The sequence below is a fragment of the Pogona vitticeps genome, chromosome 4 (genome assembly GCF_051106095.1).
Source record: "Pogona vitticeps strain Pit_001003342236 chromosome 4, PviZW2.1, whole genome shotgun sequence".
NCBI classification, from domain to species: Eukaryota; Metazoa; Chordata; class Lepidosauria; order Squamata; family Agamidae; genus Pogona; species Pogona vitticeps.
Window position 1 is genome coordinate 759,539 of NC_135786.1, and position 10,336 is coordinate 769,874.

At 42.7% G+C, this 10,336-nt stretch overlaps 1 long non-coding RNA gene and 1 other non-coding gene across 2 annotated transcripts; both read right to left on the minus strand.

Moving 5' to 3' along the window:
- On the minus strand, positions 1-10,216 carry LOC140706450 (uncharacterized). The gene is made up of 2 exons (XR_012086075.2): positions 10,117-10,216; positions 1-8,217 (listed from the first exon to the last, which is right to left on the minus strand). It is a non-coding gene; the product is annotated as an uncharacterized LOC140706450 (long non-coding RNA).
- Positions 5,107-5,213, minus strand: LOC144589377 (U6 spliceosomal RNA). Its single transcript, XR_013545456.1, has one exon. It is a non-coding gene; the product is annotated as a U6 spliceosomal RNA (small nuclear RNA).
- Positions 10,217-10,336: the final 120 nt, after the last annotated feature.

Sequence of the window (10,336 nt, forward strand, 5' to 3'; positions counted from 1 at the left end):
TTTTTCATTTGGCCCCTGCTTATTTTCATATCGCATGTCAGTTTATCATTAATAGCCATATCCCACAATTCTCTATACCATTCCTCAAGGTTAAATTGATTTTCATTTCTCCAATTCCTTGCCATAATTATCCTTGCAGCCGTAATCATTATTATTATTAAATCCTTATTTTCATTCACCAATTGCTCTTTACTCAAATTCAATAAAGCTGTTATTGGGGACATTGAAATATTCAATCCCATAATTTCAGTTATTTCCCTAAATATTACTTTCCATTCTTTCTTTCTTTTTTCACATAGCCACCACATATGTAAATACGTCCCCTTCTCTTTTTTACAACTCCAACATAATGATGACACAGTTTTATCCATCATATTCATTTTGACCGGCGTTAAATACCACCTCCATATTACTTTATAGCAGTTTTCTTTTATCCTTACTGACATGTTCTTCATAATTCTCTGATCCCATATTTTATCCCATTCTTCTCCTATTACTTCTTCATCCAAATCATTTTGCCATTGCATTTTTAACCCTACAGTACCCTGTTCTACTTGATTTAATAATTTATATATTTGACTTACAGTTCCTTTTCTTTCTGTTTTTTCCTCTGATTTCAATCTTTTTCTATAATTTCTTCAAATTTTGTCATATTTCTACCTTTCCCTTCTTTAGTATACCATTCTCTTGTCCACTTTTCTAATTGAATTAAATTTAACCATGAATACCCTTCTCCCCCTAATATCTTTTTTATATCCCCTTTTTCTTTTATCTTCTCTGTCCAGTCTTTTAATCTACTTATCTGTTTGCTTTTTAATACATTCTTTAAATTTTTTAAATTTTCTGGGAAATTCCTTAAATCAACTACCTGAGATAAAGGAGATATCTGTGGACTCAATACCTCTCTAAATTCCTTCCAATTTTCCAACATGTTTCTTAAAAACGGATTTTTAATCTTTTTTATCCCTTCTGCAATTTTCTTTTTAAACAAGATACTTTCCACAGTTTCTCGTATTCCTTCCATCTCCATATCCATCCAAATTAAATTTTTATTATCCTTAATTATATCTGGGATATGTCTAAGCTGATTCGCTACATAATATAATTTTATATTAGGTAATCCAAGACCTCCCTTTTTTTGTGCTACATACCATAATTTTTTATTAATCCTCCCTCGTTTATTTCCATTACAATAACAATTTATCATTATCTGCCATTCTTTTAATTGTTTTTCTGTAATCTTTATAGGGAGCATCCAAAATATAAAATTTAATTTAGGGATTATTTTCATTTTACATAATGCAACTCTACCAAACCATGAAATTTTTAATTTCTGATATTCCTTTATCCTTCCAGTTATCTCTGTTTTTAATCTATCCAAATTTATTTTGATTATTTCTTGTAGGTTCCAAGTTATACTAATCCCCAAATATTTCATAACCTTTCCTATTTTACCTTCAAATATTGTTTTCACTTTATTTTCCTCTTCTTCTGAATGGTTTAACAATAAACATTCGGACTTCCCCCAGTTTATCCTTAATCCCATTATACTCTCAAATTCCTTCAAATGTATTTTCAACCTTTCAATTGTTTCAACTGGATTATTAACTATTAATAATGTATCATCGGCAAATAAATTTATCTTACCATTCTCTTTATTATCTACCCCTCTAATTTGTTTATCTTCTCTAATTATCTGTGCCAAAATTTCAATTATCATTGTAAAAAGTACTGGAGATAGGGGGCAACCTTGTCTAGTGCCCCGACCTAAGTATATTGTTTCAGTTATACCATCGTTCACTATAACCTTAGCTGTATTCTGAGAATAAAGTTGGTGAATTATATGATTGAAATTAGATCCAAACCCTAAATACTTAATTAATGTCTTCAATGACTCCCATTCCACTGAATCAAAAGCTTTAAATATATCTAGTGATATTACTCCCGCCTTAGAATTACTTTCTTTCGCCAAGTTCATTACATTAAGTACCCTCCTCATTAAATCAGACATTTGCCTACCAAGTATAAATCCATTTTGGTCTTTTTCAATATATTTCCACATAAAACTATTCAATCTTTTTGCCATTATTGCCGTAAATATCTTAGCATCCTGATTTATCAATGATATTGGCCTATATGCATCCATGTTTGCAGGGTTTTTATCTGGTTTCAGTATTAAAACTATAAGTGATTCTCTCCATGAAAGTGGGATTTCTTCTCCCTTTAATATCTTATTAAATAACTCTTTTAATTTTGGTATAAGGATCTTTTTAAATACTTTATAATACTCTGGGCCTAGTCCATCTGTTCCAGGGGTCTTTCCTACTTTTAAACTGTTTATAATTTCCTCTATTTCCTTTTCCGTAATCATCTGCTCCATAACATTTTTATCATCATCTGAGATTTTTTTATTAAAATTATTTTTAATATACTCTTCTATTTTTATAGTGGAAGGATTTTTACTGCTATATAAAGTTTTATAAAACATTTGAAAAGCTTCAAGCTTCTCCTTTGTTTTATTACATCTTTCCCCCTTCATATCTTGTATTACTCCTATATTACTTTTATTCTTTTTTTTTGAAGACGCATTAGCTAGTAATTTAGAATTCTTATTACTAAATTCAAAATAATTTCTTTTTAAATATATTAAATTTCTTTGTACCTTTTCTAAATGAATTCCTTCCAGTTCCTTTCTCTTTGCTTGTAATTCTATTATTGCTTTTTTATCCCTAGTTTTTATAACTATCTTTTCTAATTCCTTTATATTATCTTCTAATTCCTGTATTCTTTCCCCCTGTTTTTTCTTTATCATGTATGACATTTTACATGCATACCCTCTTGCCACAGATTTCATTGCATCCCATATTACCTTAGTTTGACTTCCCCCTTTCTCATTTATTTCCCATGTTTCATATAAATCCTTTTGAAATTTTTCAATTAGGTTTGGATTTCTAAATATACTCGTATCCATTTTCCACCTATTTGCCACTTTATAATCACATTTAATCATCAACTCCATTTTCACTCTGGCGTGGTCTGAAATTTGTATAACATCAATAACTGTTTCATTTACTCTAGGAAGCAAATCATTAGACACAAATATATAATCTATCCTTGAATATGTGTTGTGCACCTGTGAGCTGAAAGAAAATCTTCTTTCATCCCCTTTTAACTCTCTCCATACATCTTTCAAATCAGTTCTACTTATTAATCTATTAAAACCTGTAGTTTTAGATTTCCTTTCCCCAGTCTGCAGCTTTGATTTATCTTTCGCCAAATCCATTACCATATTGAAATCTCCTGCTAATATTACTGACCCTTTTCTCAATTTGTCCAACTTTCCCAATATATTTTCTAAAAATTCTTCTTGTCGCTCATTAGGTGCATACACATTTACAAGCGTAATCTCTTCCCCTCTCACTTTCCCTTGTATTATCAAGTATCTTCCTTGAGTATCTTTTTCTATTTTTTCAATCTGAAATTCACACTTTTTTGAAATTAATATTGCCACGCCTCGAGATTTAGAGGTTCCAAATGATTTTTCATAAATTTGAATCCATTTACCTTTCAGTTCATTGACACCTTCCTGTTTTTGATGAGTTTCTTGCAGAAATACAATATCATTATTACTTTTATTCAAAACACTCTGTATCTTAGCCCTCTTTGAGTTAGATCCAAGGCCTTTTACATTCCATGTAAGAAAATTTAAATATTTAACCATATTTCAATTTACTTGTTACTATTTTTTTTACTAATACTAGTCCTGATTGGTGTACCCTTGCCCCCCTTATTACGAAACAAAACACTAAACACAAAAATAAGCATAAACATAAAATCCTACTACCTTTACCTACACCCCCCACTACTAATATTTCTCCCCCCCATACTTCGCAAAATTTCTTCCGGTCTTCTCTACTGACCCTGGGGGGGGGGACATGTCTGTCTCCTCCGCCTCGGCTCTCTCCCTCTCTCGCTTTATAATGTTATATAAATCCATACTGTATATATTTATATACTCACATACGCACACACATACGTATATATATATATACACATACACACATATATGTATATATATATATCCTTACCCATACACTCGTATACATTTCATAATATGTACTGTTATCACATAAACAGGAAAGGCAATGTAACTAATAATAATAATCAAAACATTATTTTAAAACATAGGATGAGAAGGGAATGTCACTATCTAACTTTCATAGAATTTTTTTTTTTAAATAAATATTTCTTCCCAGATTTTTTCCATCTAGATCTATACATCTATTTCCATATTGTTCCTCTATATTCGGTTTTCTCCTTTTTGTGTCTCATTTGCTCTTATTTATTCCCGATTGTTCCTCCCCTTCTCTTTTTTTTCCACTTAAATTTACCCTCACTGGGTATCTCCCTTTATTTCTCCTTACGATATCATTCCCTTCTCATCCCTTCTTCCCTCCTTTTCTTTCTGGTTTACCCATTGATTCTTGTCTTTTTTTTTTTTTTCTACTAAGAATTCATCCTACCAGACCCTCTCCATTTATCTCAATTACATTTTAAATTATACCTAAAAACTTTTACTCCTTTGATTTTCCACGTCCCCTAGTCTTCCTTGGTTGTTTTGGAATTGCTCCTTGTTTTTCCTTTTCCTGTTCTTCTTCTAGTTGTCGTTCCTCTTCTTCTTGATCTTGTTCTTGTTCTCCCTCGCCCTTATCGCTCTCAATTGAATCGCGCTCCATTGTTTCATCTTCCTCAGATTCCTGATTTGACCCTGATTTCTTCATCAGCCTCATCTGCTCCTCCCACTCTTTTCTTGTTAATATTCCAGAATCCTTTAAGAAGTCCAAAGCCATTTGAACGGATATAACTTTGTTAAATTTTCCATCGTGATGAATCTTTAGGAACAAAGGGTATCCCCAACTGTATTTCACACTTTTTTTTTGCAGAATAGATGTGATAACTCTCATTTTTCTGCGAAATTCCATTGTCTCATGCGAAAAATCGTTAAAAATCTGTACTGGATATTTAGCAATCACCAAGCTTCCTGGATTCTCCCGTAACGCTTTCATTAACTCCTCTTTTTTTCTCAAGCTTGAAAATCTAATTAAAAAAAATATGGAACGCTTCACGAATTTGCGTGTCATCCTTGCGCAGGGGCCATGCTAATCTTCTCTGTATCGTTCCAATTTTAGTATATGTGCTGCCGAAGCGAGCACCCACTTGGTTCTTCCTGCCCTAAAAGGCAGTCCTTCCAGTTCCCCCCCCCGCCCCCGGTTGAAGCTCGTTTTGTTTGCTTTGGCCCAGTTCTCTCGTCTGCCTTGGTCATCTCAATTCCTGATCGCTTCTTCTGGGATACGTATTAGCCAAACCATCTTAGTAGGATGTCATCCACAAGTTTTACGAGCATCCCCCAAACCCGACCCCCCCCCAGCACTTCTCCCAGTCACTTCCAAAGATGCTGAAGAACCCCGGGTGCTGGACACAGTCCTGTGGCATCGCACGTGTCCTTTACCTCCAAGGATGATGGGACACCATGGGTCATTCATGACTAAGCTGAGAAGCCATCGTCCTCACGTCAACCCCTGGAGGTTGGCAATGAAAAATGAAAAAGAGGGTGAGTTTTTGCCTCCCCAACAGACCAGAGGCATCTGGTGGCCCAGAATTGGCAGCTGGACCCTGGGCAGCAGGAGACCTCAAGATCCTCTTGCGCGATGGGCTGAACCAGCCCTCCCAGCACCTTCTAGCCCAAAGAAAGGACAGTCTGGCTGCTCAGAGACCCCGCCGAGAAGGACCGGGCTGCAGCACAAGAGAACATAAATATACATAAAGTCTCAGAAGTCTTTCATTAAGGCCTTTATGTCATATAGCTAGAATACCATATCATAGACATATTATTTATTATTGTAAAAGAACATATTCTAAGCTCCTTTTTTTCTCCCAGTTTTTCCGATAAAAAACAAAGACTAGGGGGGGAAACAATGGGGGGGAAATTGTGTTTTTTTCTCGCTTTCCCCCCCCCCCAGGCCTCCCCATCTCTACGAGGGTTTCAGCACCAGTGCAGCTGTGAACAGCGGCTGCCCAAGGGCCCGAAGGTGGGTCTGGTGGGCCTCCTAGCGGCCACCTGATGCCTGACCCAAACATTAATTAGGTGCCTAAGCAGGCACTGACAGGAGAGAGACAGAGAGAAAGGAGACACCATGGAAATTAGCTTCTCACTCTTGAGTGCTCCAGTGGGCCTTTTTAACTGTCTGCTTGAGAGGAAAATGTTTTTGCTTCATGTTAAACTTGTCTAATAAACAGATAATTTAAAAAAAAAATGCTGCACAGCATCTGTTGATCGGCAAGGCCTGCACTTAGGCGAACCAGCTTCATTCAGGGAAAGAGAAGGTGTGCAGACTGCCAGTCTCCACAGTGGCTGGCACAGGACAAGCCACAAGAGAGTCCTTTGCAAACACAGGCAGGGGCTGAGCCCCTCACCTGACTAGCTGCCCACCACTTCCATGAGAAGTACAAGGGAAGGAGGAAGGTCCAAGACATGTAAGGATGATGGAACGAGCACACAGCAAGCCCAGAGTGCAGCCATAAGCCCTGATCAAAAAACCCAGGACCCCTTGACAGCCAGCTAGGAGCAAACACATTTGAGGGGCTTTGCTCACCCTGACCCTCTTATGAAAAGTGAGCCGGCGATTTGCGAGGGCTTGGCTCACTTTTCAGTAAGGAACGTGGAGTCGCATCCGGGACGCACCAAGCCACTTTCCTTTCTGATCTCAGAGGTTCGAAGGGCACAACACAGCTCGATGTTTGGCTTCCCTCCTCCCAAAAGGAGGCAAGGCTCAACTTCCAATTGGCAGATCGTGTAGGAAACAGAGGCAGAAACACGGAATGGCAGGACTGGAAGAGAGACCCCAGGGATCCCCTAGCCCAGTGATGGTGAACCTTTTTGAGCCCAAGCACCCAAATCAGTTCAAATGAAGTTCAAATGGGGGAAAGCCCACTTGTGATGGGGCCGGCCCCACACAAAATGCAGCATGCCACTAGCAGCCCTGCCCTATGCTTGAACACCGACAGCTGATGCACATGCCTCATGCAAGGGGCTAAGGAGATACCAGGTCGCCAGAAGGGCTGGCAGGCACTGACCTGCCCCACCTTCACCGGTTGGAAAAGGAAGCCCTGACACCTGTTCCAAAGGAAGTCTTCTGCTCCAGAATTCCTCTGGTAGTTCTGAGCATCCTGGTCTGCAAAGAGCGACATAGAGAGAGCATTCAACGTCAGAGAGGAGGAGGCTGTGCTACACCTGGGAAAGGGCAGGAGGCTGGTCCCGGGGTGGAAGGAGAGGCACTGCCTGGATTTGAGCCTTGCCCTTCAGGTGCTTATCTCAAGGCAGACGAGCAACTGCTCCCTTGAGGAAATGATCAGCCTGACTGCGCTTTGCTCCCCATGAGTGGAGAATTCAGAGCAATGTTCCTGTTGCTGCCCCCCCATCACCACAGACTCTCCAGGGACCCACAGGCTGGCTGGCTGGCTGGGATCCCCTGGAAAAGAAGCAGGATGGTGCTGTGCTCTATCTATTGCTGCAACAGCACCACTGCTCTCCCCACCACCACCACCCCCGGTTCTAGTCCTCTCAGCCAGGTTCCCTGCAGTATCCCACCTCCCACTGATGGCACAGGCCGACATCCAGGCCAGGCTGCATCAATACTAAATCATTTAGTCGTGTCTGACTCTTCATGACCCCATGGACCAGAGCACGCCATGTTGGTCGCTTCGCAGACACTGTCCAGCCATCTCATCCTCTGTCGTCCCCTTCTCCTCTTGCCTTCACACTTTCCTAACATCAAGGTCTTTTCCAGGGGGGTCTTCTCTTCTCATGAGTTGGCCAAAGTATTGGAGCCTCAGCTTCAGGTTCTGTCCTTCCAGTGAGCAACTCAGTGTTGATTCCCTTCAAAATGGATAGGTTTGTTCTCCTTGCAGTCCAGGGGACTCTCAAGAGTCTCCTCCAGCATCACAATTCAAAAGCATCAATTCTTTGGCCGTCAGCCTTCTTTACGGTCCAGCTCTCACCTCCAGCTCTCCAAATCATTTCGTCGTCGTTTAGTCGTGTCCGACTCTTCGTGACCCCATGGACCAGAGCACGGACCTAAATCATTTAGGAGGGCCTAAAACCAAGCTGGTGGCTACTCACTTACTCAGAGCCGACAAGCAGGATCTAGAGAGGACACCCTGGCAGGAAAGAGACAGAAAGTCGGGAGAAGTGGCTTTGATGGTCACTGTAAGATCTTTCCCAGGCACAGGGAAAATTTGGGTGCTGGGTAAACTCCACCAAAGAGGACAGCCCTCCCCTCACCATTCAACAAGGTGGGCCCAATCCTCCTTCCAACAACACAACCCAGGTCGACACACCAGCATTAGCCATCAAAACAGTAAGGCTTTATACAAGCATATTTTTATAAAACAGACAATGATGATTACGAACTAGAAGGACTCATCTCAGTCCCCCAATGCCTCCTGCTCCCCTGCGTAACACGGCTTCTTTTTTTAAATAGTTGAATGTCTTAATTTTGTGTTTTAAACTGTGATTTTAAATTGTTTAAACCTCTTATGTTTTTGAAATTGTTGTAACTCACTCTGGGATACGGAGCAGGCTATAAAAATTATAATCATATAAAATTTAAATTCCGCAGGGACTTGAAGGGAAATGCCCACCTTCTGGCGTTCATTCACTCCTAGGGTTGCCATCCATTCAAAATGATCTGAAGACACTTCACCGCCCCCCCCCTTCTCCCTCGTTCTCCACAACTGCTTTCTTCCCACCCCCATTGATGCCACTTTGGGCCTTCACTGAGGCAGCTGCAGCCCCTACCAGGAGCGTCCTTCTCCCTTCACAGGCTTCTGGCTTCAAATAGCGTAATATTTAATGATGTAAGCCACCTTGGGCTCTTTAAAGGAGAAAGGCAGGATTATCTTAAATAACTGAATAAACATCTGGACATGAAGCATAATGCCATCTGGGCCAAACACTGGCATTACTTTTAAACTACACGAGGGGGGGAACAGCTGCAGACCCCACGGCCGCTCTGTTTGGGCCTCAGGGAGTCATCGAGCGAGCGCGCAAGGTGTACCTGTTACATCTCCACCTGGCAAACTCTCCTGCCCTGGACAAGCTCAGGAGGCGACCCCTCCGGGGGGGGGGGGAATCACTCCGAGCAGTGGAACAAGAGCAGCCACAAACATCCGAGAGTGCAGGACTTTTGAGAGGCACGTTTTAATGAAGTGTGAACCTCACCGTCTATTTTCCCACACACAAGACAGCATAAATCTGGGCGGTTAATCATTTGTTTATTCGTGTATTTTTTCCCCTACACCACAGATTGAGGGTGCCACACGACTCTGTGCGGTTTACACACAAAAACAATAAGCAACAAACCAATAACTAAACAAACCCCTAGTGTCGACGGAGTGGCCTTCCGAGAGGACGCCCTTGAGGGAAAAAACAAACACGGGAGGGGGGGGGCAGGAATATAATTTTTTCGCTCCTTCTGCCTGAAGAGAAAATGGGTTGTCTTGCGCGGGAATGAGTCTCGCCTGACCCCCCTCAAAAAAAAAAACAACTCCTGCTCGGAGGAGGGTCCCAGCAGACACCCCCCCACACACACACACCCTTCCAGGGCTGCTCCAAAGCGGGGGGGGGGGGGACCCGGAGCCAAGGGGCCCGAGCGCGGGAGGCGGCCCTTCTCCGCACGGGAGGGCGCCGGCTGTCCCCCCCCCCCTCCCCACCTTCCTCTTCCGGCCTCCCCGACGGGCCCCTTCTCGCTCTTCCCACAGAACGAACGGAGGAACGACCTGCTCCTGCTGCTGCTGCTGCCGGGCGGGAGAGGCGGGAGGAGGAACTTCGGCCAGCAGGGGGCGCCTCCCTCCAGAGGCCCGAGGGTCCCGGGCCCGCCTCGGGGGCTCCCCGGCAGGAGGAGGAGGAGGAGGAGGAGGAGGAGGAGAGGGTCGGATCGGGTCCCCGGCGAGGCCCGCTCCCTCCTGCAGGAAACCCAGGCGCCCGGGCACAGGCGCGCGCCCCTCACGTGATCCTGGGACGGTCACGTGACTCTCTGCTCCTTTCTCTTCACTCACCACCCAAAAGCGTGATCATGCCGCTGCCCGAGGAAAAAGAGTCCCTGGAGCGCGGCTGGTGCCCCTTCCCTGCTGAGCGGAGAAGAAGCCGGGCGGGCGTCGGGAAGGGGCCGCGGGAGGAGCAGAATCCCGAGGAACTGCCTTGCTCAGCGGGCCCGCCGGGCGAACGGGCACCCCCGCAAGAAGTAGTCCCGGCAGAAGCGCGGCGGCGGCGGCGGCG